The 27,767-nt window shown below is 42.8% G+C and overlaps 3 long non-coding RNA genes across 4 annotated transcripts; 1 reads left to right on the forward strand and 2 right to left on the reverse strand.

Annotated features, from left to right (window-relative positions):
- The first annotated feature begins 18,110 nt into the window (after positions 1-18,110).
- Positions 18,111-19,726, forward strand: LOC136294340 (uncharacterized). Its single transcript, XR_010722382.1, has 3 exons — positions 18,111-18,337; positions 19,229-19,286; positions 19,534-19,726. It is a non-coding gene; the product is annotated as an uncharacterized lncRNA (long non-coding RNA).
- Positions 19,727-19,819: 93 nt separating this feature from the next.
- LOC136294341 (uncharacterized) lies at positions 19,820-22,723 on the reverse strand. Of its 2 annotated transcripts, none has more exons than XR_010722384.1 (4): positions 22,489-22,723; positions 22,158-22,285; positions 21,350-21,440; positions 19,820-20,822 (listed from the first exon to the last, which is right to left on the reverse strand). It is a non-coding gene; the product is annotated as an uncharacterized lncRNA (long non-coding RNA). The 2 variants fall into 2 exon arrangements; XR_010722383.1 differs by having other exon boundaries at positions 22,158-22,376.
- Positions 22,724-23,675: 952 nt separating this feature from the next.
- Positions 23,676-24,948, reverse strand: LOC136294885 (uncharacterized). The gene is made up of 3 exons (XR_010722509.1): positions 24,844-24,948; positions 24,439-24,590; positions 23,676-24,325 (listed from the first exon to the last, which is right to left on the reverse strand). It is a non-coding gene; the product is annotated as an uncharacterized lncRNA (long non-coding RNA).
- Positions 24,949-27,767: the final 2,819 nt, after the last annotated feature.

Genomic DNA, 27,767 nt, shown 5'->3' on the forward strand with positions numbered 1-27,767 from the left:
TCCTCACAGCATCTCATGTGGATAGACATAACAGCAAGGACACCTAGGACTCCAACAAGAAGAATTTATTGCCTTGGTTATCAAGAGATTTGCGACTTTGTGGAGCCACAAAAACTTTATGTGCAGGAAAGAATGGCGGGGGAGAAAAGTTGCAATTAAGCAGAAACACCTAAAGTCAAAAGGAATGTTTAAATCGCGGATGAAATGTATGAATATGCCATACCTATGGTATTTAAAGGTCCTTTGTTGGCAAGCCGTGCCTTGAGTGGAAACACCAGGCACCCAGATGTCTGTCATTTTGCTTTTCTTATGCCTCTTCTTGTCTTATTGTTTATTATTAAACTTTTAAAATTTTAACAAAAAATGAACTGTGTTTTTCACAGAGAAAGTCAGCTGAATTTCTTGTTAGTTACATTAGATGTGGTGAGAAACAGTGACAGTGATTCAAACAGGTTTTCTAACCTCATCAACCTCATCATCCAAAGGGAATTTAGTGTTCCCTTTTCTTCATTGTATGCACAACAGTTTGGAGTTGTTCTGGATTCTTCAAGGGGGTATCCACAACCGACCAAAAAAGAAAAGGGGGATTATTGCATTCATTCTCTTTTAACACCTATTTGCACTAAGCTGTAGCTTCAGCTTAGTAAGGAAAAGGAGAGATTGTCTTTAGTCATGCAGTGTGGAATCAATGGTGTAGAACAGCCACCATCCCAGCTGTAAGAACAGCGTGTTCTTGCTCTTAACAGGACATTGTGGATAAAAAAGCACCACAATGCTCATGATTCACGTCTTAGGTAAAACCAGAATGGTTCATGGTGTCAAACTAGCAGGTGATAGAAATAACAAATGTCCCTGGGCTGGGGCAGAAGCAGAAGTTTCCCTCTCTTCCCCCATTTCCTGAGGTACTTGAGAGCTACATACTTCCCAGAGTGCCCAATACCCAAAATTCCTCCTTAACATACAACCCCCTTTAAACTTTGAATTTTTATGGAATTTATGGGGTTTCCCCAATGTTTCTTTCATCTTTCAACATCCATTTTCATTTATCAGCAAACCCACCGTTTGTTTGTGAAGGCAAACATCTTCTTTTCCATTCATCAATCAGTGGGATCCTTCCCATTGTTTCTTTTCTCTCTCAGTGCTGGTTTCATCCAGCAGCAGACCCAGAGTTTGTTTGTAAAGACAAACCTGTCATTCCTCCCAGAAGTGTCAATGTAAAGATAAATGTCAATCTTTAGAAAGCTGATGAGTTATTTTCTGATTGGGACAGAGTGTGAATAGTAGAAAAATTCATTTTTTTCTTTGTGACATCTGAGACTGACCAAGCCAACAATTATGAGGGAGAGGTCGTCACCCTACATAAAAGCTGCTGGATTTCTAGTTTCTCTATCAAAATAAAACCAGCCAAAACCCATGCTACCAAACACAATAAAAAGGCCCACAAACAAATTGATCAAATAAGATAATTAGCAAAACTTTAAACAAGCAAACAAAAAGTTTTAATATCTATTGAATATGTAAAACAGCAATCCTTAAAAACACAGCCATTGAAAAGAGAAGGGTGTGTGCTTTCCGGTGAAGCACCCCAGCTGAAACGTTTGCTCTTATGTCTCCTAATTGTCTGTCTTTAATTTTTATTCAACTCATAAACATTTGAAAAGAGAGTGGAGCTCGTTTTTCACACAGTGGAAATGAATTCCCTCCTGTCCTGGCAGTCCCTGATGAACACTCCCACTCCGGTTTCCCTGTAGATCCTTCAAACACTGCAAGTTTTCTCTTCTCCAAAGTCATTTTGTTCTTGAGTTCTTTGCTCCAAAAGGTTCTTGCCATATTATTCAAACCCTTGAAAAAGCTATTTTTTTTGAACTGTGAAAAGCTCCAGTCTGCTATCAAATTTCATCACCTTACACCAAAAACTACCTGAATCCTGTGTGCACATCAATTGCTTTCTGATTAAAAAGATGTTCTTCTTCAATAAAATGTGCTTTTAACGAGGCAAAACCACGTTAAAAAACTTCTGGATTGAAGCCAGAGGATTTATTTACCTTTTCAAGGTGTAGAAAGCAAAGGGCTGAGTTTTACCTGAGACGTTGAACAACACGTTCACTTTCCAGCGACTCTGGCATGAATTTGAGAAGGAACCACAGAAGAAAAAAAAAAAAAGTCAAAACAACTTCTCACAACACACAGGTATCATGTTGGGAATCAGCTGCAAACTCCTCTTGGACATAAAACGCTTCATTTCCCTTGATCTGTGTCTTTTCAGAGATGTGTCAGAAGAGAACTGTGTTATTAAATGGATCACCTTCAACTGCTCTGAAGTGGTTTCAATTCCTGGAAACCCGAGCATCTCCGTTTGCTACAGCTGCTGTGAAAAACACGGGCTCGAATGACAGGGCTTCGTTAGGAAAGGAGTTGTGCAACAAATTGGGAAGTTTCAGGGACCAACTCAAGGAATTCAATGACAAACTCGAGGGGTTTTGTACAAAACTCGAGGGTTTCTGTGACAAAGTTGAGGATTGCAGTGACAAACTCGAGGATTTCTATTGCGAACTCCAAGATTTCTATGACAAACTCGAGGATTTTTATGACAAACTCCAGGATCTCTATGACAAACTCGAGAATTTCTAGGACAAACTCGAGGATTTTTGGTAAGAAACTCGAGGATTTCTGTGACAAACCCCAAGGTTTCAGTGCCACTTGAGGGAGCTCAAAGATAATTGACCTCGCAGAGCCACCTGGAGTTTCCTAATTCCAGGGAAACAATTTCTATCCACAGATAAAACGCATCACTTTGGAAAGCTAAAGCTAAACCGAGCCTGGGGTTGTCTTTTTCTTGTTCTGTGTAACACCAGGCTCTTTATCAGAGAGGAAGAAATCTCAGCCACGTATCCGGAATATTTACCAGGAGAAAAGGACGGTTTTCCATTTGCTGATTCCCAAGATTTGCCTTTCTCCCCTGTCACCTTCACCTTGGCTGTGACCTTGCTGTGCCCGTGATGTTCCTGTGAGTTCAGGCACATGCCTTGCAGGGGAGTGTTTATGTGCCAAATAAATACAGTGGATCGCTCTTAAACTCAGCTTTAGGATGTTTATTACAGATGGAGTTGCTGCCTCTCTGTAAATCAGAGCACTTAAAGTGCCATATGATCCCACAAAGGCTGTGTTTAGCAGCAGCAAATGCAGGAAAAGCTGTGTACAGGACTTTAGAGGGGCCATAAAATCCTGCCCTCCTTGCAGTGCAGGTGCAGGCAGCACGGAGGGCAGTAAAAACTCCCAGGAGACAAGGATGAGTCTCGGGGTTCAGCTCCTCAGAGTTATTGTCCAGCCCGGCCTTGGACACTGCCAGGGATGGACACCCCAGGATGGACACCCCGTGCCAGGACCAAGGCTGGTGCACATCAGGCACCCAAACAAGCCCCAGCAGCTGCAGCCTCGGCGGGTTTAATCCCAACCATCCAACATTCCCGAGCCGGCAGCACGGCAGTGCTGACCTCTAGTGAGAGGTCCCTGGAAAAGGGAGGATTTCTTGGGATAAAGTTCCCTTCCCAAAGCCTCCAAAAGCAACACCAGAACCCACAACAACCAAAAAGCACGGATGACAGTGTCCAACGAAAGGTTTTCTTTAAAAACCACCCCAAATTCACAAGGAAAGCGTCCAATCAAAGCCTCAGGGCTGGTACCGAGGAGCCCAGAAAGGACCAGGACAGCTCAGGGGGACAGGGAGCTCCCAAACTGCTCCGTTGGGTCCCCTCATTGTCCTCCAGAATCCAGAACTTTCACCCAAAATGTCCCTCGGGAAGATGAGAATTTTCCAGGCACGTCAAAAAAATCTCCACTGCACAAAAATCTCTTTTAAAACCAAGCTTTGAGATTGGGAGTTCTGCTTAGATTGAAACAATGAAATTCAGGATATTCTACATCAAATGCAACATTTTTGATTCTAACGGACTCCTCTCCCTGCAGCCAAACAAACGTCAAAGGCTCCTGAGCTTTTTGTGGCACACCAGGATTCCCTGGAGCCATCCCAGGAACATTTCCTGGAGTATCCCAGGAATATTCCCCATTCCTGGGGCTCCACAAACCTCCTGCCCCTTTACAGCAAGCTCAGCTCGGGTCAGAGATAATTGATCCAATTACCTCCAGGAGGAATTAAAGCAAAGCAAAGCGCACTCTGTAGGAGCCCTGGGAAGTCCCTGTTCAGCAAGGAACTTCCCACCGAAATGATGGGAAAAGGATGAGTTCCAGCATGGAATTCAAGGCTTTTCCCTCCGGAAGCAAAATCCAGTCCTTGCATTAACTCTTTTTATTGGTTTTCAGTCACTAAGTCTTAAAAAATAAATCGGTTTTCACATTGTTCAGGCTTGGAGAGGTTATTGCTGTTCCTGAGCTGGGATAAATTCCTGAGGCTGAGCACTTTTTGTACTTCTGGAACTGGAGATTCCTCTGCAATATTCCCTGGGGAGCTTCTCCTCACCTTTTCCTCCCCCAGGGTTTTTTTTTTTTTTTGTGTTTGTTTGCTTTGTAATACACACTAGTAAAGAACTACTATTCCTATTTCCCAAATCTTTGCCTAAGAGCCTCTGATTGTAAATTTATAATTGAAAAAAGAAAAAAAAAAGGGGTTGAGGGGGGGTTTACACTCTCCATCCTAAAGGAAACTGCAGTTGTTGTTGTTTTTTTTTTTTTTTATTACCTGGCAGATACCTGTCTTCCCAAACCAAGACAGATTTTGGTACCCAATGTGGGGCTTGAGGGCACTGAGAAAAAGGAAGAGAAATAGCGGTTCTTAACTAACCTAGTATTTTCTTTTGTGTGCGTTGGATATAAAAACCTCATTAAGCAGCATCATGTGGTCTAACTTACCCTAGTTTGGATCGCATGTGATTGTGGCTGTATTCCTTCCATTTGCAGGCCCTTATCTAAACATGGGCCCTATAACTAAGGCTACTGTGACTGTCATCCAGTTTATTTTATAGCTTAATAAAGTGAAGAACTCATGGATTTTTAATTTCCTCTGGAAGGCAGGCACATGGATTCAGGGCTATTGTACACTAACTGTGTGTTTTTGGAGTTACTTTAACAATAGTACCTACTGTGAGGAAATGACACCGAGAGAGTTTTTTTCCCAACCCTTTACCCATCCCTTTGGGTCTGCCTCACCAGTTTTTGAAGAGTTTAAATCCTCTTTGAATGCTAATATGCGTATTCTATTTAGCATTCAGAGATAAGAAAAGATTGACCTAGATAACCACCCTGATACCTACTCCACAGAATAGGGATGATACCCCAGAGCCTGACTCTGCCCCACAGCCTGCCTCAGAAAGGACCCAACCGGATTGGGTTGAAGTTCTGGTAAAAGAGATGGGCCAGATGCTGAGGGAGTATATTTCCCCAGCTCATGAAAAACTCTCCCCCTGCCCCGAGAAGGCGGAGACTGATGGTGCAGCAGTGGAACCCACAGACGTTACAACTGTCCAAGTTCCAGCTGAACCACAAGGGCAGTCACAGCCAGCAGCAGTCGCCCCTGTGGAAACAAGGAAGTGTAAAGTGAAATCGTCAGATTCTGGTATTAAGGATAAGAAAGGAGGGTCCTCACAGTCCACAGAAGAGCCACAGGTTGAGATCATCACTGAGTCCCTGACGTATGAAAGTCTACGTAATCTGCAAAAAGATATTGTACGACGAGGACGTGAGGCTTATACAGCCTGGTTACTTTGAGTCTGGGACCTTATGGGTACAAGTGTACAACTGGATAGTGCTGAAGCAAGGAATTTGGGACCCTTGACCCAGGACTCAGGTATAAATCAGGTATTTGTTAGAGAACAAAAGCCCCTTTCCCTTTGGAAACGACTTCTAATAAGTGTGAGAGAGAGATTTGTCCACAGAGACAAAATGCAAGAGCACAACCATAAAATGCGATGGAAGACCCTTGAAGAAGAAATCCAACAGTTGAGAGAAGTGGCAGTATTGGAAGTACTTTTTAAAAAGACCAGACAGCATGATAATAACCCCGACAAGATTAGATGCACAGGGCACATGTAGAATCTAGCAACTCATGGACCATCTCAATACGCCACATTCATCACAACAATTAATGCCGAGGATAACCGAAAGACAGTAGGTTCTGTTGCCAACAAGCCCGGAAATTATGAAAGTATGGTCAGTGGCCCAATGCAGGCTCATGTCTCTGCAGTGATGAAAGAACTCGAAGAAGAGATGAAAAAAATAAGAGAGGAGATGAGAAGAAACAGTTCCCATGTAGCACCGGTGCGAGTCACAAGCCCCAAAATTAGAGCCCAACATTCCCCAGCGAGAGAGAGAGGGCACACCCCTCGAGCTGACCTGTGGTTTTATTTGCGAGTCCACGAGGAGGACATGGGAGCATGGCATGGGAAACCTACTTCTGTCCTGGCAGCACGGGTACGTGAGCTCAAAGAGAGAAACACCAACAGAGAGAGTTCCACTAGAATGAAAGTAGCCTCAGCCTCCCATGAGCAAGCTGCCAAGTATTACGGAAGTGAGAATGCTGTGTCAGATTCCCTCGAAGGAACCTCTACCATGTATGTCCAAGAAGAGAATAATAACCAGTGCTAAAGGAGCCTTGCCTCTAGCCAGGAAGAGGCACGAGAAAATCGAGTTTTTTGGACTGTGTAAATTCGGTTGCCTAGCACATCAGAACCACAAAAATATGAAACTTTAGTAAATACTAGGTCGCAGTGTATTCTAATGCCATCGGGACATTTGAGGGCAGAACCGATTTCCATTGCCGAGGTGACGAGAGGATCACAAAAATTGACTCTGATTGAAGCCAAAGTGAGCCTGACCAGGAAAAAGTGTCAGAAACTTCCGATTGTGACCGGCCCAGAGGCTCCGTGTATTCTGGGCATAGACTTCCTCAAGAATGGATATTACAAAGACCATAAAAGACTCAGATAAGCTTTTGGAATAGCTGCTGTGGAGACAGAGAACATTAAGCAGTTGAACACCTTGCCGAGACTATCAGAGAACCCATCTGCAGTGGGACTCCTGAAGGTAAAAGAACAACAAGTACTTGTTGCCACCTCGACGGTGCACCATCAGCAGTATCAGACAAATCAAAACGCCGTGATCCCCATCCACAAAATGATCCGTGAGCTGGAGAGCCAAGAGGTGGTCAGCAAAACCCACTCACCCTTCAACAGCTCAATCTGGCCTGTGCGCAAGTCTGATGGAGAATGGAGACTGACTGTGGACTACCGTACATTGAATGAAGTGACTGCACCGCTGAGCGCTGCTGTGCCGGACATGCTGGAACTTCAGTACGAGCTGGAGTCCAAGGCAGCGAGGTGGTATGCCACTATTGACATTGCCAATGCATTTTTCTCCATTCCTCTGGCTGCAGAATGCAGGCCTCAGTTTGCTTTCACCTGGAGGGGCGTGCAGTACACCTGGAACCGGCTGCCCCAGGGGTGGAAACACAGCCCCACCATCTGCCATGGGCTGATCCAGGCTGCACTGGAGAAGGGTGAGGCTCCAGAACATCTACAGTACATCGGTGACATCATTGTGGGGGGAAAGACTGCAGCTGAAGTATTCGAGAAAGGAGAGAGGATCATCCAGATTCTGCTAAAAGCCGGGTTTGCCATCAAAAAAAGCAAAGTCAAAGAACCTGCCAGACAGATCCAGTCCCTAGGAGTAAAGTGGCAAGATGGACGGCGGCAGATCCCCACTGAGGTCGTTGATAAGATCACAGCAATGTCTCCACCGACCAGCAAATAGGAAACACAAGCTTTCCTAAGAGCCATAAGTTTTTAGAAGATGCACATTCCTGAGTACAGTCAGATCGTGAGCCCTCTCTACCTGGTTACCAACAAAAAAAAACAATTTCCACTAAGGCCCTGAACAGCAACACCCCTTTGCCCAGATCAAGCAGGAGATTGCTCATGTAGTAGCCCTTGGCCCAGTCAGAACAAGACCAGATGTGAAAAATGTGCTTTACTCTGCAGCCGGAAACAACAGTTTGTCCTGGAGCCTTTAGCAAAAAGTGCCTAAAAGACCCGAGGCCGACCACTGAGATTCTGAAGTCGAAGTTACAGAGGATCTGAAGCTAACTACACTCCCACAAAGAAAGAGATCTTGGCCGCCTATGAAAGAGTTCAAGCTGCCTCAAAAGTGATTGACACAAAAGCACAACTCCTCTTGGCACCCCGACTACCAGTGCTGGGGTGGATGTTTAAAGGAAAGGCTCCCTCCACCCACCATGCCACCGACGCCACATAAAGCAAATGGATTGCCCTCATCACACAGCGTGCCCGTATTAGAAACCCAAATCGCCCTAGGATTATAGAGATAATTACAAACTAGCCAGAAAAAGAAAACTTTAGTCTCACGGATGAAGAAAAGCAAGAACAAGTGACACGGGCTGAAGAAGCTCCTCCGTACAACCAACTGCCGGCAAAAGAAACACACTACGCTCTTTTCACTGACGGTTCCTGTCGCATTGTAAGAATGAACCATAAGTAAAAAGCAGCCATATAGAGCCCCACATGACAAGTTGCAGAAGCCACTGAAGGAGAAAAGAAATCAAGTCAACTTGCTGAACTCCAAGCTGTTCAATTATCCCTTAACATCGCTGAAAAAAAAAAAGTAGCCAAAGCTCTACCTCTACACTGATTCGTAAATAGTAGCCAATGCTCTGTGGGGCTGGCTGGAAAAGTAGAAAAAGGCCAACTGGCAGCGTCAGAAAAAACCAATCTGAGCTGCTGATGAATAGAAAGACGTTGCCACTCGTGTAGAGAAGCTGCCTGTGAAAGTCTGCCATGTAGATGCCCATGTTCCCAAGAGTCGGGCTAATGAGGAACACCAAAACAACAAGCAGGTAGATCAAGCTGCCAAAATAGAAGTGTCAAAGATAGATTTAGATTAGCAACACAAAAGAAAGTTGTTCCTAGCTCGACGGGCCCATGATGCCTCGAGTCATCAGGGCAGAGATGCCACCTATAAGTGGGCCCGAAACCGAGGGGTGGATTTAACCATGGACAGTATTTCTCAGGTTATCCATGACTGTGAGACATGTGCTGCAATCAAGCAAGCCAAGCCAGTGAAGCCCTTATGGTGTGGTAAACGGTAGTCCAAATATAAATATAAAGAAGCCTGGCAAATTGACTACATCACCCTTCCCCAAACCCGCCAGGGCAAGCGCTATGTGCTAACCATAGTGAAAGCCACCACTAGATAGTTAAAGACCTACCCTGTGCCTCATGCTACTGCCCAGAACACCATCCTGGGCCTGGAAAAACAAGTCCTGTAGAGACATGGCACCCCTGAGAGAATCGAGTCGGACCATGAGACCCATTTCAAGAATAGTCTTATAAGCACCTGGGCTAGAAAACATAGCATCAAGTAAGTGTACCATATTCCTTATCGTGTACCAGCGGCCAGAAAAGTTGAACAGTGCAATGGCCTGCTTAAAACTACCTTGAAGGCACTGGGTAGGAGAGCCTTCAAGAATTGAGATATTAATTTAGCAAAAGCCACCTGGTTGGTGAACACTCAAGGTTCCACCAACCGAGCAAGTCCTGCCCAATCTGAGCCCTTGCAAACGACAAAAAAAAATAAAGTTCCAGTAGTACACATGAGAAGTATGCTGAGAAAAACTGTTTGGATTAATCCTGCCTCCAGCAAAGACAATCCCATCCGTGAGGTTGTCTTCGCTCAGGGACCAGGTTGCACCTAGTGAGTGATGCAAAAAGATAGAGAGACCCAATGTATACCTCAAATGGACCTTGTTTTGAAGTGAACTACCCATGACAATGTAACTGTATCCATATTTGCATACATATTTATATATATGTATTTTAACAGTTAAAACTCAATGTAATATGTTCGTATGGAAAAAAAATTCGGGATGGATAATGTTGGGGGTTAGGTTTGTTCCTTCTTTCTCTAAAGAATTTTTTCCCCATAAGTTACCAAAGAAACCAAGCGTTGGATACTTAAGAGTACTTAACCAAAACAAAGAGGTGGACAAAGGTGGAAGAAGGAGAAAATGCAAGTAAAAGACAAAGCTTGAGACAGCTGCCAGCTCTTCTTTTTCCGGCGTTCAGGGAGGGAGAGAACGGCTGTTGCTGGCTGGAGGAGTTTCACTGTGGCCAAAGGGATCCAGTCCTGGGAAATCTACTATCACCGGTTCGGCCTGAATCCTGAGTTTTCCCTTCACCCGCGGGAGCTGGTCCAGGCACGGCCTCGCCTTCGGCTCCTTCGGCGCTGCTCCTCTTGCTGCAGCGTGACCCTGCACCCCCTGCGCTGCCGGGACATCCTGCCCCTGCCTGCCGGGACACCCTGCCATCCCAGCTACCTGCCCGGGACTTTTCCACTGTTTTCAGCTTGGTGCTCTGAGGATCCTGCAGGGACACCGAAACCAAACTGCCCTGGGTTTTGTGAAACAAAGCCCTCAAAGTTCTTGGTACTGTTTTCGTTTGTCATTAATGCTGTAGTTGTTTGGTGGGGGTTTTTTTGTGTTTGCTTGCTTTGTAATACATACTAGTAAAGAACTGCTATTCCTATTTCCCAAATCTTTGCCTAAGAGCCTCTGATTTTAAATTTATAATTGAAAAAGAAAAAAAAGGGGTGAAGGGGGGATTTACACTCTCCATCCCAAAGGAAACTGCAGTTGTTGTTTTTTTTTATTACCTAGCAAATACCTGTCTTCCCAAACCAAGACAGACTGTGAGATTTTTTTTTCCCGGGTTCATTTCTTGCTTTGGGGAAGCACTGCCTTTTTAACAATATTTGCAAAAGAGGTTCAGGGATACACTGAAACACACTCTAAAATACTACAGAGATAAGCAGGGATCCACCATCCCTGTGCCCTGGATTCCTGTCCCTCATTCCCACTCCTGGAAATGCTTTTGATAACAATAAAACATGTTGAACTCTTTTTTGTACTCGCTGACACCACTGCTAAATCCCAATAAGATGTAAAAGTCTGGCAGCTTGCTTGGATTTACATCCAAAAGAAACAAAAGGCACAAGACTGGGAAAGGGTGAAAAGTCCTCCACAAAAGCAGTCATGCTTTGCAATGTCCAAATGAAGGAAGACACACAAATATTTTCGGGAAGACCGAATGTAGAATGGAAACACTTGGAGATGGGCAAAAATAACAGAAAAGTGAGCAACCTGAAACTCCTGGCATGCCCAGAGACCTCCTGACACCACGCCAGCCTTAAAACAGAGCTACTGCTGCTCACAGAATAACCATTCGAGGGAGGCTATTTTGAATTATTTCACATAATTTCAGTTCCCAAAGGGGCTATAAAGCACTATTGGTAGTCATCTGTACTACAGTCATTGACCTTAACTTTAATTATCATTAATGCAAAAATATTTATGAACCAAAGCTACTCCCTTCCATTTCTCTTTCCCTTTCAAAGCTGCTAAGAGCTGGATAACTAAGCGAAGGAGTGCCCTCTGGGAAGTCAGCGGTGATTGCCTCATCCTCAAACGGGAAATTGGAAATTCAGAGTAGGGCAAGAAGTTTAACTCCAGCTATTGAACAGCTGCCATAAAAGAAAGAGTTAAGTAGACAAGGGCACTTGTGTGGAGAAGAGGCAGCTGAAGAAAAGGTAAAAACCAGACAGCTGTGAATGCAGGCACTGGACAGAAAGCAATGATTCTTTTTTAGAAGAATATGGAAACATCAAACTAAACCAGCAGAATGAAGACCAGGATTCCTTGCAATGTGCAATGGGGACACTTTTGGACAATCCTATGTCCCAGGTGCACAGTTAGGGACTCTTCCAGAGCCAAAAGACTAGACTGGAAATCTCCTTAACTGGATTTAGCACACGCCTGCAGCTTCATTGTGTTCAGAGGAACACTCACCGTAAAGGTAAAATCCCCAGGAAGCCACACACAGCACACTGTGGAACAAGCAATTTCCTCTTAACCCATTTTAGTTCCTTCGCCAAGACCCAAAACCAGAAGAATGCCAGCAACGTGGATTTTTCCCCTGATATACCTAATCTTTCTATCAATTAAATGTATTCCCAAATCTTTTCATGGACGGGTTTTAATTATTACTTCTACCACTTAAAAAAATAGTCTCAAAAATTTGCTTAAAAATCGCTGAAGCAAGGCACCGTTCAAATGAAGGATACAATTAAATGGGGCTATTGATAAAAATTTTCTCCATATTCAGAATTTTCTCTGTGATTTACATGCATTAGCAAAAGCAGTATCAACTCTTCCCTGCCAGAGTAGTTGAGCATCTTCCTGCTACTAATTCAGCACACATATTTCAGTCACTACCCAGGAAATGCAGTGATTAGGCAGCTTTCCAGTAAACAGTCCTTAAAACAGTTCATAAAAATTCCATTTAGAAAAAGGTTGGTTTCCTGCTCGAGAATTTGAAAAGATATTGCAATTACTGCTTAGGGATATATTTCAAGTCCGCCAAGTGAGTTAAATTCCATTTCCACACACGCTATCATAGCGTTTTCAGGTTAAAATGCCATAAAGTAGTTCTTACGTACTGATAAGATGCAATTAATTTGGGTGCTGCTTTTTTATAAACACACACTTAGAAAATCCTAAAAACTTGCAATGAAAAAAGTGAAAATACCCATAAAACAGGCCACAAAAGGCAGATTCTCAAGTAGAAATCTAGCGGCATTGTCTGAATCACAACTTGCCCGGATCAAAAACTGCTCCTAGTAATGGAGAGAAAACAGCATCACAATCTATATATTCTTTTGACATCCCACCTGAGGTAAGACCCCTAGTTCAAAGGTCCCAGAATACCCAGAAACAGTCAGTTTTATGGGTTACAAGGAAATCAAAGAAATACTCAAATTTTGGCACAGTAATTCCTAAACTTAGAGCATCAGTTTGTTATCCATAAATGGAAAGCATTTAGCTTGTTTTAACAACTTCCTAAAAAAAACAAGATTCAATTGCAACATTTATTATCTAAAAGTGTTCTGGTCAAAATAAAAATGAAACTCAAAATTATGAACCCTTTTGATGATAATAGCTGATACTTATTAAGCAATAAACTCTTGCTCTCTCCTGTTTTTATTTCCTCAAAAAAGCAACATAAACTAAAACAATGTAATCTCATGTGTTCAGGCTCCATATTTGTTGTTTTGAGAAAAGGCTTTATAACAGTTTCACTGAAGGCTCTTTAAGAAACTAAATCTTTCTAGTTTAATAGAGTGACAAGGTGTATATGAGGGCATCAAATGAAAAGGAAAATGAGCTGTCACAATAAAGTACTACTGAAAGCCTTAGCACAAACTGCATGACAAGCTAAAAGAAAAAGAATTATTTTGTTCCTTTTGCTTTAACCAAAGTCCTAACACTTAGGACCTGCAAACCACTGCCATTTTAGAGCCAATCTGTATTTTAAGTGGATGTAACTAGCCCTCGCAAACGTAGCAAAAATTGAAATGTTCTCAAATTGGTCTTAGCATGTGCACTAATCCATCCACACCACATCATGTGGATCTTGTAGTTGATAATATTTTACATGCTTACAATAATTACTGTAATTCAGAACCTTGACACCCATTTTCCTAAGATAAATCAACGTAACAAAAATTATTCAACCTCCCTTTTCTTCTAAGGGTAAATGCAAAGCAGTTTGAAGCTCACTGTAGGTTGAAATTTTAATCCAAGGGCTGATGGTCTGCAACATGATTACAGTCTTTCCAATGTCAAAAGTTAACAGAGAAGTGGAGTCTATTTCAAATGACTGGCTCTAAACATCTCATAATTACATTAGATAAATTACACTTCACACATATTTACAACAAGGTTTTGCATTATTAGGCACCGGTCTGAAATACTTGGCAGTTTCACAGTGAGACACTATTCCTGTTGATGCATTTGGATGAGGTCCTTACCCTTCTACCATCACAGTCAGGGATCTGCCACTGGCATAAAATTCCAGATGGCAAATGCCAGCAATCCTAACTACTTCACAAAACAACAGGTAAGGAGGCAAATTGATTAATATGCTGTTCTTATCGCCTTTCAACTGACAGAAGTTTTGCATGCTTAAAAAAAACAAATCGGTTTTCCCATGACATCATTCGGCTTGAATACTAACGCTTTTCCTTAATGCAGCTACATGTACATGGATGTACAACTTGTCTTTTCACAGAAGCAACGCCCAACTTTATATGTTTTTCATTACTCTGTTTCCCCTGATTCTAAGATCCTTTCTGATTTTTATGCCATTTCCCTGTCTTAATTCTTCAGTGTTGTTAAATGAAGTGCCCCTCTCCATTCTGTGAAGATAGAGTGATTTACAGCAGCTGAAAATCAGGGGATTGTCCAGTAATTACAGCTTTTTTCAGTAAAGTAGTAGTATTGGATTCATTAACAGTGTTTGGATTCATTAAGAATTAAAGTTTATTTCACTCAACAACAAGTACAAAGTTGGGTCAAGCTCTCTTGTTAGGCTTTGACACTTCCTTCAGGAAGACTACAATTCAACCCAGGGTTTCATTTTCTGTTTGGCTGCTTGTAAAATAGAAGGCATCTTGAAAATGATACTTCTATTTAGGGCTCTTACTATGGACCTTACAGGCACTGTAAATGTGGAGTGGCTTTGTCTTAAACAGCCTAATCCTGCCCATTCCACAGAACAGACATTTGGAGTACAACGACGATGGGAGCATGAAAACGCAGCATCAACAACTTCTTCATTGCAAAGAGTAAGCACAATCCAAGTCTGGCTATTTCCTTGGTAAGACCATTAGAAATGAGGCAGGGAAAGTGAATGTTTTGGGCTTGCAACCCATTTTCCTTGAGCTGGGACATCTGCTGACTGCAAGGGGTTTCAGTTTGGAACTGAAGGCATGCTTTTTACACCACTGCCATTAGACAGATTCTATCTGACACCCTACTTCAAAATTAAACCAGCAGGCAAGTGGGTAAATAGGAGCAAAAATTGAAATTTTCAGTACTTGCTCACACCTTATTTTCAGATATTCTCCAAAATAGGGAGCAGCACCAGTGAAAAGCACGTTTGCATCAACAGGGCCTGGATGGACTATCCCAGGTGATACAACCACTAACCCACAGATGACGTCAGAGGTTTCACAGCACAGTGTTTAAAATTCAAGCAGCAGAAGCCCTTCCACCAGAATTTCACCCTGCTTTGGGAACAGATCTTCTGTCTGTATCATTAATTTCTTTGTTTTCCAATTGAGTTGCCGTGCAGCAAGTATTGCAGCATCACTAAAGAAACAGAGCTGGAGCACAGAGCAGCTCAACTGAGTGAACTTGCAGCTCAAACCATCAGAAACACCAAGAACAAAAAAGGCTGGGCCAGCTTTCTCAGCAGCCTGCTTGTGGCACTCAGACCTGAAATTACTCACTGCAAGTGTTCTCTCTAGGGTCTGACAGGACGGACATATATTGGAATATATATAACAAAATGATGAGGCAGCTTCAAAGAGTGACTCACAGAAAACCGGTGCTGGAGCACTCAGAATTCATAAGGGACTTTAACCACAGTCACAACCCTCAGTTGTTTGGTTTGCCTCCTTTATTCCTTTACTCTTGGGCTTTTCTTCCAGCTTTCTACCAACTGTGATATAAAACCATACTAATTAATCCAAATAAACACATGTGCTATGTATTTCTTTCAAGATGGGATAACTACATACTCATCATTCCTGAAAACAAGCCCACAGTAACCAAAACCGGTCAAAGCAACACTGTTGTTATAAATTATAGCCCACAGCCACGGGTGTTCCTTGATGGAAGAAGAAGAAATATCAACCCAACCTCCTGGTCTGCTATGAGAACACTTGTTATAAATCATGTTTTTCCAGTGTTCTATTTCAACTGCATAGATCAGTATCCAATAGAGAGCTCCTTAAGTCACAGACAAACCCACAAAAACTGCTTAAGACCAACATTCCACAAAAACATGACAAAAAACTTCAAAGCAACCCTACAGTAGAGAAAATGCGGATTTAATAGGAGCTTAACATTAAGAATCCCATCCTCAAAACAATGCAAATTGATTTTAAAGTGGATTCAGGTTTTTAAATATTAAGAGCATAAAATTGAAGAATTAATTGAATTTACTGTCGGTTCAACATTGCTAATGTAAATGATAGATAACTGTATCGGGTCATTCTTGACTAAATGAAGCGCTATCTACCATTATTACACGACTAAAGGCTTTAAAAAATTCTGTTGTTAAATGCAATCAACTTTAAATTAAACTATGTGCATTCAGTCAGTGTCTTAAGCAATGATGAGGCAGAGATACCTTAAGGTGGTAGTAGGGATTTAGACCTCCACAAGTTCTGATGTAAAATTTAAATAAGTTAGAATTTGAAAAAGCAAATTAACCTGTACTGCATTTTGCCCACAAAGCTCTTCCTTCCATTTTGATTTACCACTGGTCTCCACTCATTAGATCAAAGCTCACAAAGTATTTTTGAGACCAACCAGCACTTTCAGCCCAATTGAAAAGTCACTGAAGGCAATGAAAATTACTTCTGTCAGCTTCAGTAAGGCCTTCTACAATCTCAGTACTCAGAAGCTACAAGGAGTAGGACTGAGAGGGTCTGACCAACTTTGCTGAGGATATCACTTGGCAATCAAACATCATTGGAAAAAATCAGAGATTACTATTTATATTGCTTCAGCACAGCCACTGCTGTTCTGAGATTACCTGCTGCACAATGGAAAAAGCAAAAAAAAGGATGTGAAAATACATATATTGACACCTGACTTATACACATCAGTATTCATCAATTAAAAGAGCCTGTGATGACTTCCCCAAACTGTCACTGGGAAATGACAAGCAACAGTCATTTCAGCCAAACTGGTACTCACATATCCTCTTGGCTGTGGGAATTCTGGGTCATTTCTTTTACCATTTTTTCCTGCAATGTAACTGAAAGTGACATTGACATTTGTCCCTTGGAAAAGTTACTGTTATCCTCCTTGTTGACAGGATTATTCTACTGCCTGATGTTTTGTTTATTTTCTAAGCAATTGCCAAGAATACTGTCTGTGCCTGTCATCAGTCTACATGTTGACTGGTATCTACGCATCACACTGGAAGATCAGAATCCTTAAAAGACACTTTCCTTCTCAACTCTTGAAAAGATATTCCCAACACCGCCAGTAGAATCTGAAGATGCCAGCTATTAGGAGACAGAATTGACCACAATTTAGTCAAAGTGCACCATCACACCTCCTACTAAGAAGATTTTAAGAACTGGAAAGTCTGTTCTTGTGGGAAATCCGCGGCGGGAGAAATGTTCACTCAATATGAGTGATCGGCAAATCTCGTTTATTGATAATTCATACAATGCTTTTATAATAACACTAATAAGCTCATGCATATTTCAAAAGTTAAGCTCAGGATTGGTGCTCAGACTAAAAGTCAGCTACGCCTCTTTCTACATTTCTTTGTGGTTACACAGTTTGAGTAAGTTTTTGTTTTACCGTGCTTCTCTCTCATATCTTTCAGCTACAAGGTCTTGTTATCGTATCCCAGCTGTGCTCAAGGACATGCGAAGCTTACCGCCTTGCTGGTTCTCATGAGAGTGCCTGTGTGCTCAGCAAAGCTCCCTCATGTCTACGTGACCTTTTGCAGCTAGCCAGTTATCAATCACACTCTCCACACAGAAACTTTCTCCCTCAGAAATGCCCAAGATGAAGGAGAAAGGCATGCGTGGCATTGTGTTTGTTTCCAGCTGTCATCGCTGCGTAGCCCTAATCTTGGCATTCAGGTGGCCTGAGACGCTTTGAAGATGGTGTATTTAAATGATTATAACTCAACAACATTGTTTTCAGTCTTATTCTCATAACTGAAGTCTCCTTTATGTGTTACTGCACACTGGCTTACTTGAGACAAGCAACCAGGTTATCTGGGTGGGTTGGTTTTGGTTTTGGTTTGCTTGGTTTGGTTTTTTTTGTCAGAACCTTAAACTGTAGGTCTCTGGCAAGTCTTGTTCCGTTCTGCAAGCAAAACATGCTTTGTGCAAAAAAAAAATAGGAGCAGGAGTCTGCCAGCTCCAGCTAGGAAGTAGTGAGCCTGGGTTCAGGGAAGTATTGGATCTCTTGGTTCATTTTAGGAGATAATGTCAAATCATTGTGGGGAAGGGTTAATCTAAAGAGTTACTAAACAAAGCAAGGCCTGACACACTTGCATCTATTACAAACAGGAATGACGGCACTGAGTTTGGTGGGTCTGTTTATCAGAAGGTTACTAATAAGGTTGAGACATCAGTCAATCTTGCATGGACTGCTGGCAGTAACAACACACGTTTTGGTATTGCTGGAACGTACCAAATGGATGAGAAGACTTCCATTGTGGTAAGAATTTTGTTACAGAAATGAGTATTTCAAGCTCCCCTAAATACTGAAAATTTGTAATGAAGCAGTTGCCTGAACTAGTTACTGAGGAAGTTTGGTAGATTGCGAACTGTGGCTTCTGTTGTGGTTCAAATTTAAATTGGGACCTCACACATCGTACTTGTGAACTTATGGAGGAAAAGAAATCTTAAATATAATTTTGTCCATAGTGAAATAGTCTGACTAGTGTGCTTGGAATAGCATGCTACTGTGCTGAAAAATGTCTTTTAAAAGACAATGAAAGTGTCCTTTTAATTCTTAAATCCATAATGTAAAACCATATTATAATTACAATGGTGGAAGTTTACCTGAGCTTACAGCCTTCTCCTAACAGCAAGTTAACCGTTGAAAGTTAGCTGACGTGTGTGTTTTAAGACCAAGAACTGAAGTAGCAAGCATTTATGTTTCAAAACAACAATTAGTTCCAGGACCACTGAACCAAAATTGAACATGAGAAATACTGTTGTTAAGAGCTCAAAACTTAGTAATGCAAAAAGGGGATTGCATATTCATGTATTTCTTGCTCATTAGAAGAAAAAAGAAAATCACTCCTGAGTGATGTGAACAAGACAGGCTCTGAGGGACTGCAGTAAGTAGCTCTTTAAAAGATATAAAGACATAATAGAGGAGGCAGTGAAAAACAGCATGGCATTCTCTGAAGGCAGAATTTGCACCATTTGCTTAAGCTGAAAACTCCTGAGAAAAGGAAAAGATTGGAACATGCTTCTAAGAGAGGTTGGTCTCCAAGTAGCTCAAGAGTGTTAATGCATAGGCCACCTTCTCAGGGGACTGGGATACTTCTGTATGAATACTTACAGTTTATAAATACTGTGATTTTTTTTTTTCCTATAGGCTAAAGTGAACAATGCCAGCCTCATTGGAATTGGTTACACTCATGCCCTTCGACCTGGTATGCAGTTCTCACTGGTAGCAGCAAATGGTGTTAAGTACTACACTATGGTTTAATTCACTGTCATCTTAAGAACAGACTAGATGAACAAAGGAGCTAGAAGTCTACGCAGACTCAGAGAACTAAAGGATGTCTATGGATGCAAGTTCCTGTGGCAACTAAGCCACATTAGTGAGGTCAAGGACCTGAGGAAGAGCACTGTACTGGGATGTCAGTGCATGATGGTTCTCGTGACTTGCTTTTGTAGGTGTAAAGCTGACCCTCTCGGGCTTGATTGATGGCAAGAATTTCAGTGCTGGAGGTCACAAAATTGGGCTGGGATTTGAGCTGGAAGCCTAACACAGCTTTAAGTAAAACAACTGGTGGTGCTCTGGAAGATGAAGGAAAAGTGTACCCGGTGCATTTCAGCCTTAATATTACTCGGAAATTTGAAGAAGTGTGAACTTTCTACTCTGCCCAAGAATGACTTTAACCCAATGCTGAAGTCCAGAGTGTGCCAGCACAACAAAGGAAGACACTTGAAGGCATGCATGGAAGTTGTGATGTTTGTGCCACATTTCAGTTTCCTGTATTTTAAATCTGTTCCAAAAAAACCAAAAGAAAATCCAACCTCTCCCCATTATTGTATTGCATTTTGCATGTCCTATACTTCACAGCCTTTTATAAAAGGAGGTCTCTGTGTTGTAGTGGAAATTTGGGGTTAGAACAGAAGGAAATAAATTGGTCACAGTCAGAACACAAGGTTGGTGTGTGTTGACTCTCACCAAGGTTCCATCCAGCTGGGGTTTTTGGTCTTTTTTTCACCTTTAATGCAACTTTAAGCATGGTTAATAGATAATCTGCAAATGCTTTGTTACACGATACCTGTACACTGAAGATTTCCTTCTTTGGTTTCCAGGCTAACATTCTTACACCTCTCATGTTTTAGAGACCTGCACAGTGAAAGCAGCTTTTTCCATTATAGTGTTATTGAGCGCATCAACAAGAGCAAACCAAAAGTTTACATGTTTTAGATAATTTTGTTCCCATACAGGAAACAAGTATTAGGTAAGTACAACCATTACACTTAAAGAAAAAAAGTGCAAATCAGCAAAGTTAAGCAATTAAGTTCACAGTTCATTAGGAAGGTGACATCTACCAGTGACTGGGTATACCTTGTCCATTGTTCATTAGAAAGCCCAAAATGCAGCAAAACAGCCACAGGCGATGCCCAAGGGAAGACGTATCAGGACAGAGATCTGCTGTCTTAAGGCACAATTAAGAACATTCTCCAAGCAGTTAGAACAGGCATTCCCTAATGTATCTATGTGAAAAAGTGTCTGAGAAGTGGATACTAAAAGCTAAGCCATATGATTCACATAAGCAGCTGGTGACAGTAGAAGGCAGTTGATATTCCCTTCTCAGAGGCAGCAGCTTTTCACAGTTGGCTTCCCAAAGCAGCATGGCTTCAGAGGCAACCAGAGTGATTCTACATCTGGGTTTGTTCTGGATTGTTTGTTTCTTCTACCTGAAGCTGCAGCCAGCTCCAGTCTAGAGCTGAAAGAATAAATGAAATTCAACACCAGGCTACAGTTGAGCTTTTTCTAAAATAAAAGTAAAGTGTGCTAAGAGTTATAAAAAATTAACTGGGAACAAGTTGGTCAATTTCATGATGAGCCACGTGACTGCTGTCAAGGAAACAACCTACTTGCACTCTCCAGTATTTTACTCTCTCTTCAATATTCTGCATTGTTAAATTAAGGATCCCTGACACCCGCTCATCCCAAATTTGTGTGCAGTTTTGCAGTAGTTTTGTACAACAGCCAAGTGCTTCGCCCCATCCCTTACTGTTTAGCGCAGCAAGTTCCCAGCATGTGGCTCCCAGTTTTGGCAAGCAGAGTAAGTCAGGCGGCAGATTATGAGGGAACCGGTGCTTCCTATCTCTGTGCATCTCCTACTCTCCCCCTTGGCCATGAGTAAAATGCAGATTTCATTTAGCTGTGTTAGTGGTGGCAAAGTTGCACATTCAGAACTTCGAAGCCAGGCACTTCCTTAGTCCATTTACAGAAGAGTGAATACATTACCAAGAAACTCTGCTCTTGATCCTTCATTGTGTCACGCATCACATTTTCTAGTTGGCTACAAAGTTTCCGAGATTCCAGCAGCAGCTCCTCACTGAAAGGGGCAATTATTACACTATTAATTTCTGTGGCAGTTTAAAGAGATGCTGCCTCTATCATTAAGAAATACTTCTGGCAGATATGCTGCAGAACACTGAAGTTAGTCAGGTCATAGGCTTGTCATTCATACTGCAACTTGAAAAGTTGGTGGCAGCCCCTGATTTACTAAATGGGGGAAAGGAAATGTATTCCAAGATGGAATTGGGCTCTTATTAGGTGGAACCACTGTTGCTAGAGGAAAAGCTGAGAAGCCTATAAACTTAAGGATGGGGCAACAGGCAAAGAAACAAACCAAGGTCTTTCATTCCAAGTGGTAACCCAGTTCATTTAAGCAAGCCGGAACTACGCATGCAGCAGTCTCAATGACACAGCTCAGCTACTGTGACCTTACATGACAATACTTCAACAGTTCTTGCTGGCAGTGTACTTCCAAGTGAGCCCAACCATCTCAGATTAAAGGAAGAAAACCAAAAAACCACTTTTGTTACTGAGGCTGGGGGAAGTGAAGCCATACATGATACCAAACTTTCATATGGAAGATCTGAAAGCCCCAGGAAGTCTTAACTACCAAGTAAACTAAGGCTGCTGACAATGCAAGCTGAACACAAAGTGCAAAATATGAGAAACCCTGTGGGCCATTATTTCACAAAGCAGGAAGACTAGCTTTGTAGTGGTGGCATTAGCAGCCGAAGAACTCCAGACTTTGCCTCACCTTTTTCTTACAGATTCTGATAAATTGAATGTTCCAGAAGGGACTTGCAGCAGCAGTTGACCTGAGCTACCAAGACGGGATGTGTTCATGCTCTCTGGACTGCCAGTAACAGGACCACGCACTTTACTCTGAAGAAAACACAGAATATTCAGAGTGCAATTGTTCCCACTAGTTTTCAGCAGCCGGGAATATGAGACAACCTGGAACTTGGCTTTCATACTGATTCAAAAGAAAGAAAAGAACCATAGGATACACTCAATTTACTATTGTTTCAGTAGCCTGTGCTACAAACCATATTCTCAGGTTAAAGGGGAGTTCTTATTTTACTTACACAAGCAATTTTCAGCAAGTTCCACAGTTCTTTCTGTCGTTTCTCCTGAAGCCTTAGAACTGTTTCCTCATCTTCACTCATCAGATTCATCACTTTCTCCACTCTGGGGAACAATTCCAATGCCTTCTGTTTGCAAACTACAGTTTTACTATTAAAAAAATAAAAACTAATCAGATCACACATGGGCCACTGCAGTAGGAGAACAGTTCTGAAGTTAATTATTTTCTGTTAACACTGCAAGATCTCAAGAGCCATATGCAATGAGTTTTAAACCTTCTCTTGCTGGAAGAGAAAATACCTTCTCTCAACTCTGAATAAAATGTACAAAGCTCACCTGAGCTGAGCATAAATGACTCAAACTTCTTTTTCAAAGGTCTGGATTGCCTGTAGAAGCAGTCGTACTATTTCCTGGCTGTCACCGCCTGTCCTCTGATCTGAAATGAGAGCCAATATTACACAGAAAGGTCGGTTTATAGGACAGAGTGAGAAGATTCTTAGCGGCTCATTTCCACTACTGCTTTAATCCTGAAACAGCCAAAGTTCAGGATATGCGAGTTTGAGTGGGATGAATTACACTGAATTTTAGCCACCTTCTTCAAAATTTAAAGAACTTGAAAAGGAGAGTTGGGACTGGATCAAAGGAACAGTCGTGTCTTTCATCCTTTCTACCCAGAAAGGTTGGTTGTTGCTTGTGGCAACAGCCTGCTCTGAGAAGAGCTCCAGAGGAGTTTCGAGAACAGCTCACAAAGCACCAAGAAAGGAAGGCTGGCCTAGTGTGGAACTGACTCCCTGACTTCCCTCTCGAGAAAAGGCAATCCAGGAGAGCCCATGTGCTGCTAGTGTCTGGGCAGGCCTAGAAGTCAGATGGTTTTCTCAATGATCCTTACTACATCTCCAAAGTTACACACAAAGCAAGCTGACCTTGAGCTAAAGCATCTTTTACCTCTTGGCTTCTCTCTGAGTCTTCGGTACAGCTCTCTGGCTTGTTCTTCTCTAGAAGAAAAAAGCAGGATAGAAAAGGATTTCCAAAGAACCAAAACGTGGAACAAATAGTTTGAGAACTCAAATCTTTTCTATACCTGTCTGCCATTTCAGAACAATGACAGATGAGCCAAAAAACATCTTAAGTGTTAAAGTGCTCCCAGTCCCCCACAATTTGGGTGGAAGAAACAGCCCTTTCACTGTCCTCTAGTGAGTAAGCTTAGCCAGAAACACTCCTGCATCTGAAGCTCAAGGTAGTTCAACTCACAAATCCTCCAGTGTTCCTCCTTGTTTACGACCTAGCGGGCTTCTCTGCAGGTCCACGATGTCTGTCTGCAGGGCCATCATCCTCTTCACTACCTGCTCCACATCATCTTCCTGAAAGCAGGGTAGAACATAAGCAACACAACAGTCTCATACCTAGAGACACTACCACTCACACTCACACTGGTTCTTCCTTTCTCATTCTTATTTCTAAACAAACCAACAAGATGCAAACAGCAGCCTTGGCCAAAGACAAACGAGTCGTTTCAATTCAAGGAAATTCCAAGACGTTTCTGGGGCTTCGCCAAGATCTCCCGTTTCCCCCTAAGCCTTACAACAGAATGAGCTTCATGTAGTACTAATAATGGACAAAAATTGTGCCACACAAACCAAGGCAATGTGAAATCTGACATCAGTGCAGATACAAGGGGCTTCTATTTAAGGCAGGGACAATGAAGCTAAAGGGGGAGGAGGGGAGAGATAACAAAAACAAACCTCTTTATGACTAGCAGTTAGATTTAGAAACATACCCGCCCACAAAGTTCCACAGCTTGCTCCATCTCTTTCCAGGCAAACAGCAGCTTCTCAGAAGCTACAGGAATCAAAGAAGAGTGACTGGCTTTCTCAGGTTCACAGAGAAGGAGGCAGGTGTTTTTGTGAGGATAAGAGTCATGAAAAGACCTGTTTGCCAGATTCTATACTCACTAATTCCAAACTCAATCTGCTCTTTATACTTTTCCAGGTCAATTTGGATGCTTGTTTTAAAGAAGTCCAGCTTTGCTTTCAGCTGCTGAGAAAGGGAGGCCATAGAATTCTTCGTCTTCCAGAGGGTACTATTGTAACGCAACAGGTTCATCCTGCAAGGACAAGAAGGTCCTATTAGCCTCTGAAAGTAGAAATCCACCAGGCTTTCATTTACATCCAAAACAGATACTTGAGACAGCGGTGAGGACAAATGCAGTTGTGCCAAAGGGCTAACTCTCCACTTTTCATGAATTGCATACAGCTCCAATCACGGGCTTCCCCATTCCTACAGGGTCCCATTTCTGTCTTCCCTTCCACCAGTGCACAAAGACAGAGATAAGTATTGTGGAGAAATGGCCACCGTACATGGCTGCTCGCTGCCCCTGCTGAAGCCGATTACAGTCCTCTTTCAACATCCGCATCGTCTGCCAGATCTGACCCCACACTTCCTGCAACTGGAAGAAGTGGAGATTCTTCTTTGGATCCTGAACTGAAAACAGAGGAGGTGGGAGAAAGGGAAATGGACATATCAGCGTGAAGCAGGAATACTGTGTTATCACAAAACAGACCAAAACATTGCTCCTTTGAGGGGCATGTTACTGCCTGCAAAGCCTAGAGCTGGATAACCCCTGTGCAGCTCCCCTAGCATGTCAAAATCAAACACCTCCCTTTTTTAGTTATTCTGATAAACTGAATGAATGACAGTCCATTTTACTGCTTCTTCAGTCCCAATACGCAAAAGCTCCCTCTACTCTTTGTGCACGATACAGACCACAAAACACAGACGCCCCTCTCAACACTGACCCCGGCCCGCCCTTCATATTCATGCCAGAGGAGTCCTTACGGATGCAGTCAACACTTTCTGGATGAGGACGCAAGGCCACCTGAGCCTCAGGAAACTTTCTTGTTATCAAAGAGGAAGAGAAGGTCTGTGTCTGCTGCTGCAGTATCATTCACCTGCAGAAGACAAAAGACCCAACCAGGTTTTCTTGGGAAGAGCAAGCCTTGGCAACACCACAAACAGAAGAGTCCTCCTCAACCAAACACAGAGCACCAAAGGCAACAGGCTGCCTACGCTACAGTGGCTGTTAGGTCTGTGAGGTTACCATGACAAAAGCATGCCACAACAGCAGGGAGTGCTGTGATCCCAAAGCGAGTGCAGTGACTTCTGATTCACTCAAACTCAAGAAAGGGAATACCGAGACTCACCTTGCCATCAGCTGTATGTTTAGTGACCAACTTCTGAGAAAACAATTCAAGTCCTGCTTCCTGCACTAGTTCCTGGTCCTCTTCTGGAATTCCTGTATCTGACTGAATCCTGGCCTTCACACTCCGCAGTCTCTTCCTCTGTCACAGGGTAGGTGTGCACAGTTCCCGTAACCATGTTCAAAACGTGAAGCAACTACCAGAAGAGTAGCATGGCATGAGAAAGGCTGAAGATACATTGGTCATCTTAGAGCAGAGATTGAGGGACCGAAAAAAAGACCACCAAGAAACTCTTCAAAGCACTTGGCAGAATCAAGAAGTCACTTTACAGCTACTTCCTAACATTATGGCAAAGTTCTTGCCCTCCATCAAGTGGAAAAGAGGCCACATGGCAGTTAAATACCTGTAGAATCCTCTCTCAGAATATGGAACCAAGCATGCACAGAAGCTATTCGCTACTCCCAACAAGCTCAGGGAGTATTTGTCCTCAAAGAAGCAAGAGGAAAGCACCTGTCACTAACGGTCAGGAGACAGTTCTGTGAGTTTCTGCCTCACTCTTCCTCCGAAGTCTAGGATTCAGAGGCTCAGGAAACTGCTCTCTGGAAAACTTTTTAGGCTAATACAGACATATTGCTTACCTTCAAGTTCAAAATGTCATCCAATGCTTTGAAACACCCATTGGGTCCATAGGTAGGATCTGTACCTCTCTGACGTGGGTGCCACATTAACATGAGTTGCGGCCATTTCTCCAGCCTCCCAGACAAAACACTGAGCAACAAAAACCAGGAGATCAGAAAAGGTAAAAGTGCATTTGCAGTAACGATACGGCTTGTTCTGTGTGGGAGGACTGACAGAACTGCCCCCCTCCTTCTCCCTCCAGCACTCCACCTCTCCCCATCACAAACGCAGTGTTTAGAAGGCAGAAACCAAGACTACACAAGTCTGACAAGCGACAGTAGTACTGCCTGTGTCACGCACTCAATGTATTCACAGATTAACACAGTAAGGCATATAACACAAACTTGGTCCTTTTGCAGAAGAATCAGTTTATCTCAGCACAGCAATTTCTAGTACTCACCTGTTTAGATTGTTGGGGCAGGGCAAACTGCTAGAAAACTTGACTTCTCCGGATAAGTCTTCTGAAACAACAATATCCAGCTCACTCTTCTGACGCACTTTTGCATGCCTAATGTAAGCGAGTACAATGGTGAAAAAATTGCCCGCCTTTCCCAGCCTGCATGCTAGTAGGCTCTTAAAAGCTACTCTTGACATATAATACAGATGCCACTTTGGTTTCTGTTACCTGCCCTGCGAGAGTCAGACCTTATCCCATAGAGCAAGTCTCAGGAATGCTGAACTTGCTCAGGTGAGTCAAGCCCCTGTGAAAGGGGTCACTTTCCAAAAGGGCAAGAAACATAGGGATATTATCCTCAGAATCAAGGGACCACACTTCTGCTTCCTGTAAACAGGAAAGTCACATCATGCCCACTTACCACCCAGCCACGGTTCACTCACCATTGCACTGGCTGCCAGTTGGGTAGGAATGGTCGGAAGCCTGTAATGCACTCAAAGGCAAGCGTGCCAAAGCTCCAGGAATCCACTGTCACCCTATACTTCTGCTGTTCCAGCAGCTCTGGAGCCTGATACAGTTTACACGCATGAGACAAAGCCAGATGGCTTTGGCCAGAAAGCTCTTAGCTTTCTCTGTCCCTTAACATCTCATTAACAATTGTGCAAATAATTAAAGACATTACCAAACACTGCCTCTCACGTGCTTTAAGACCCTCCTGGAGTGAGTAGCATAGGTTACTGGCACTCCTGCTTATTTATAACAGATGCAGGCAGCACAAAATCCAGTCTCAGCAAAACCCAGTGTCAGCAAAAAAGCAGTCACCTTTGCTAGCTTCAGCACCACAAACGCACCCCATACCGTGCAAGTACCTAATCCCAGCCCAAAGCTTGGTAACAGTTAATTCTATCCCACTAGAAAGCAGTAGCTGCTCTTCTAGCTGAATTCCTTTCTTACCAAGTACTGCAGAGTCCCAACAAAGGATGTGCACAGGCTCCCCTGATCCAACTCCTTA

This window comes from Chamaea fasciata, unplaced genomic scaffold (assembly GCF_029207755.1).
Source record: "Chamaea fasciata isolate MVZ Bird 193981 ecotype frontalis unplaced genomic scaffold, bChaFas1.0.hap1 SCAF_10, whole genome shotgun sequence".
Lineage (NCBI taxonomy): Eukaryota > Metazoa > Chordata > Aves > Passeriformes > Sylviidae > Chamaea > Chamaea fasciata.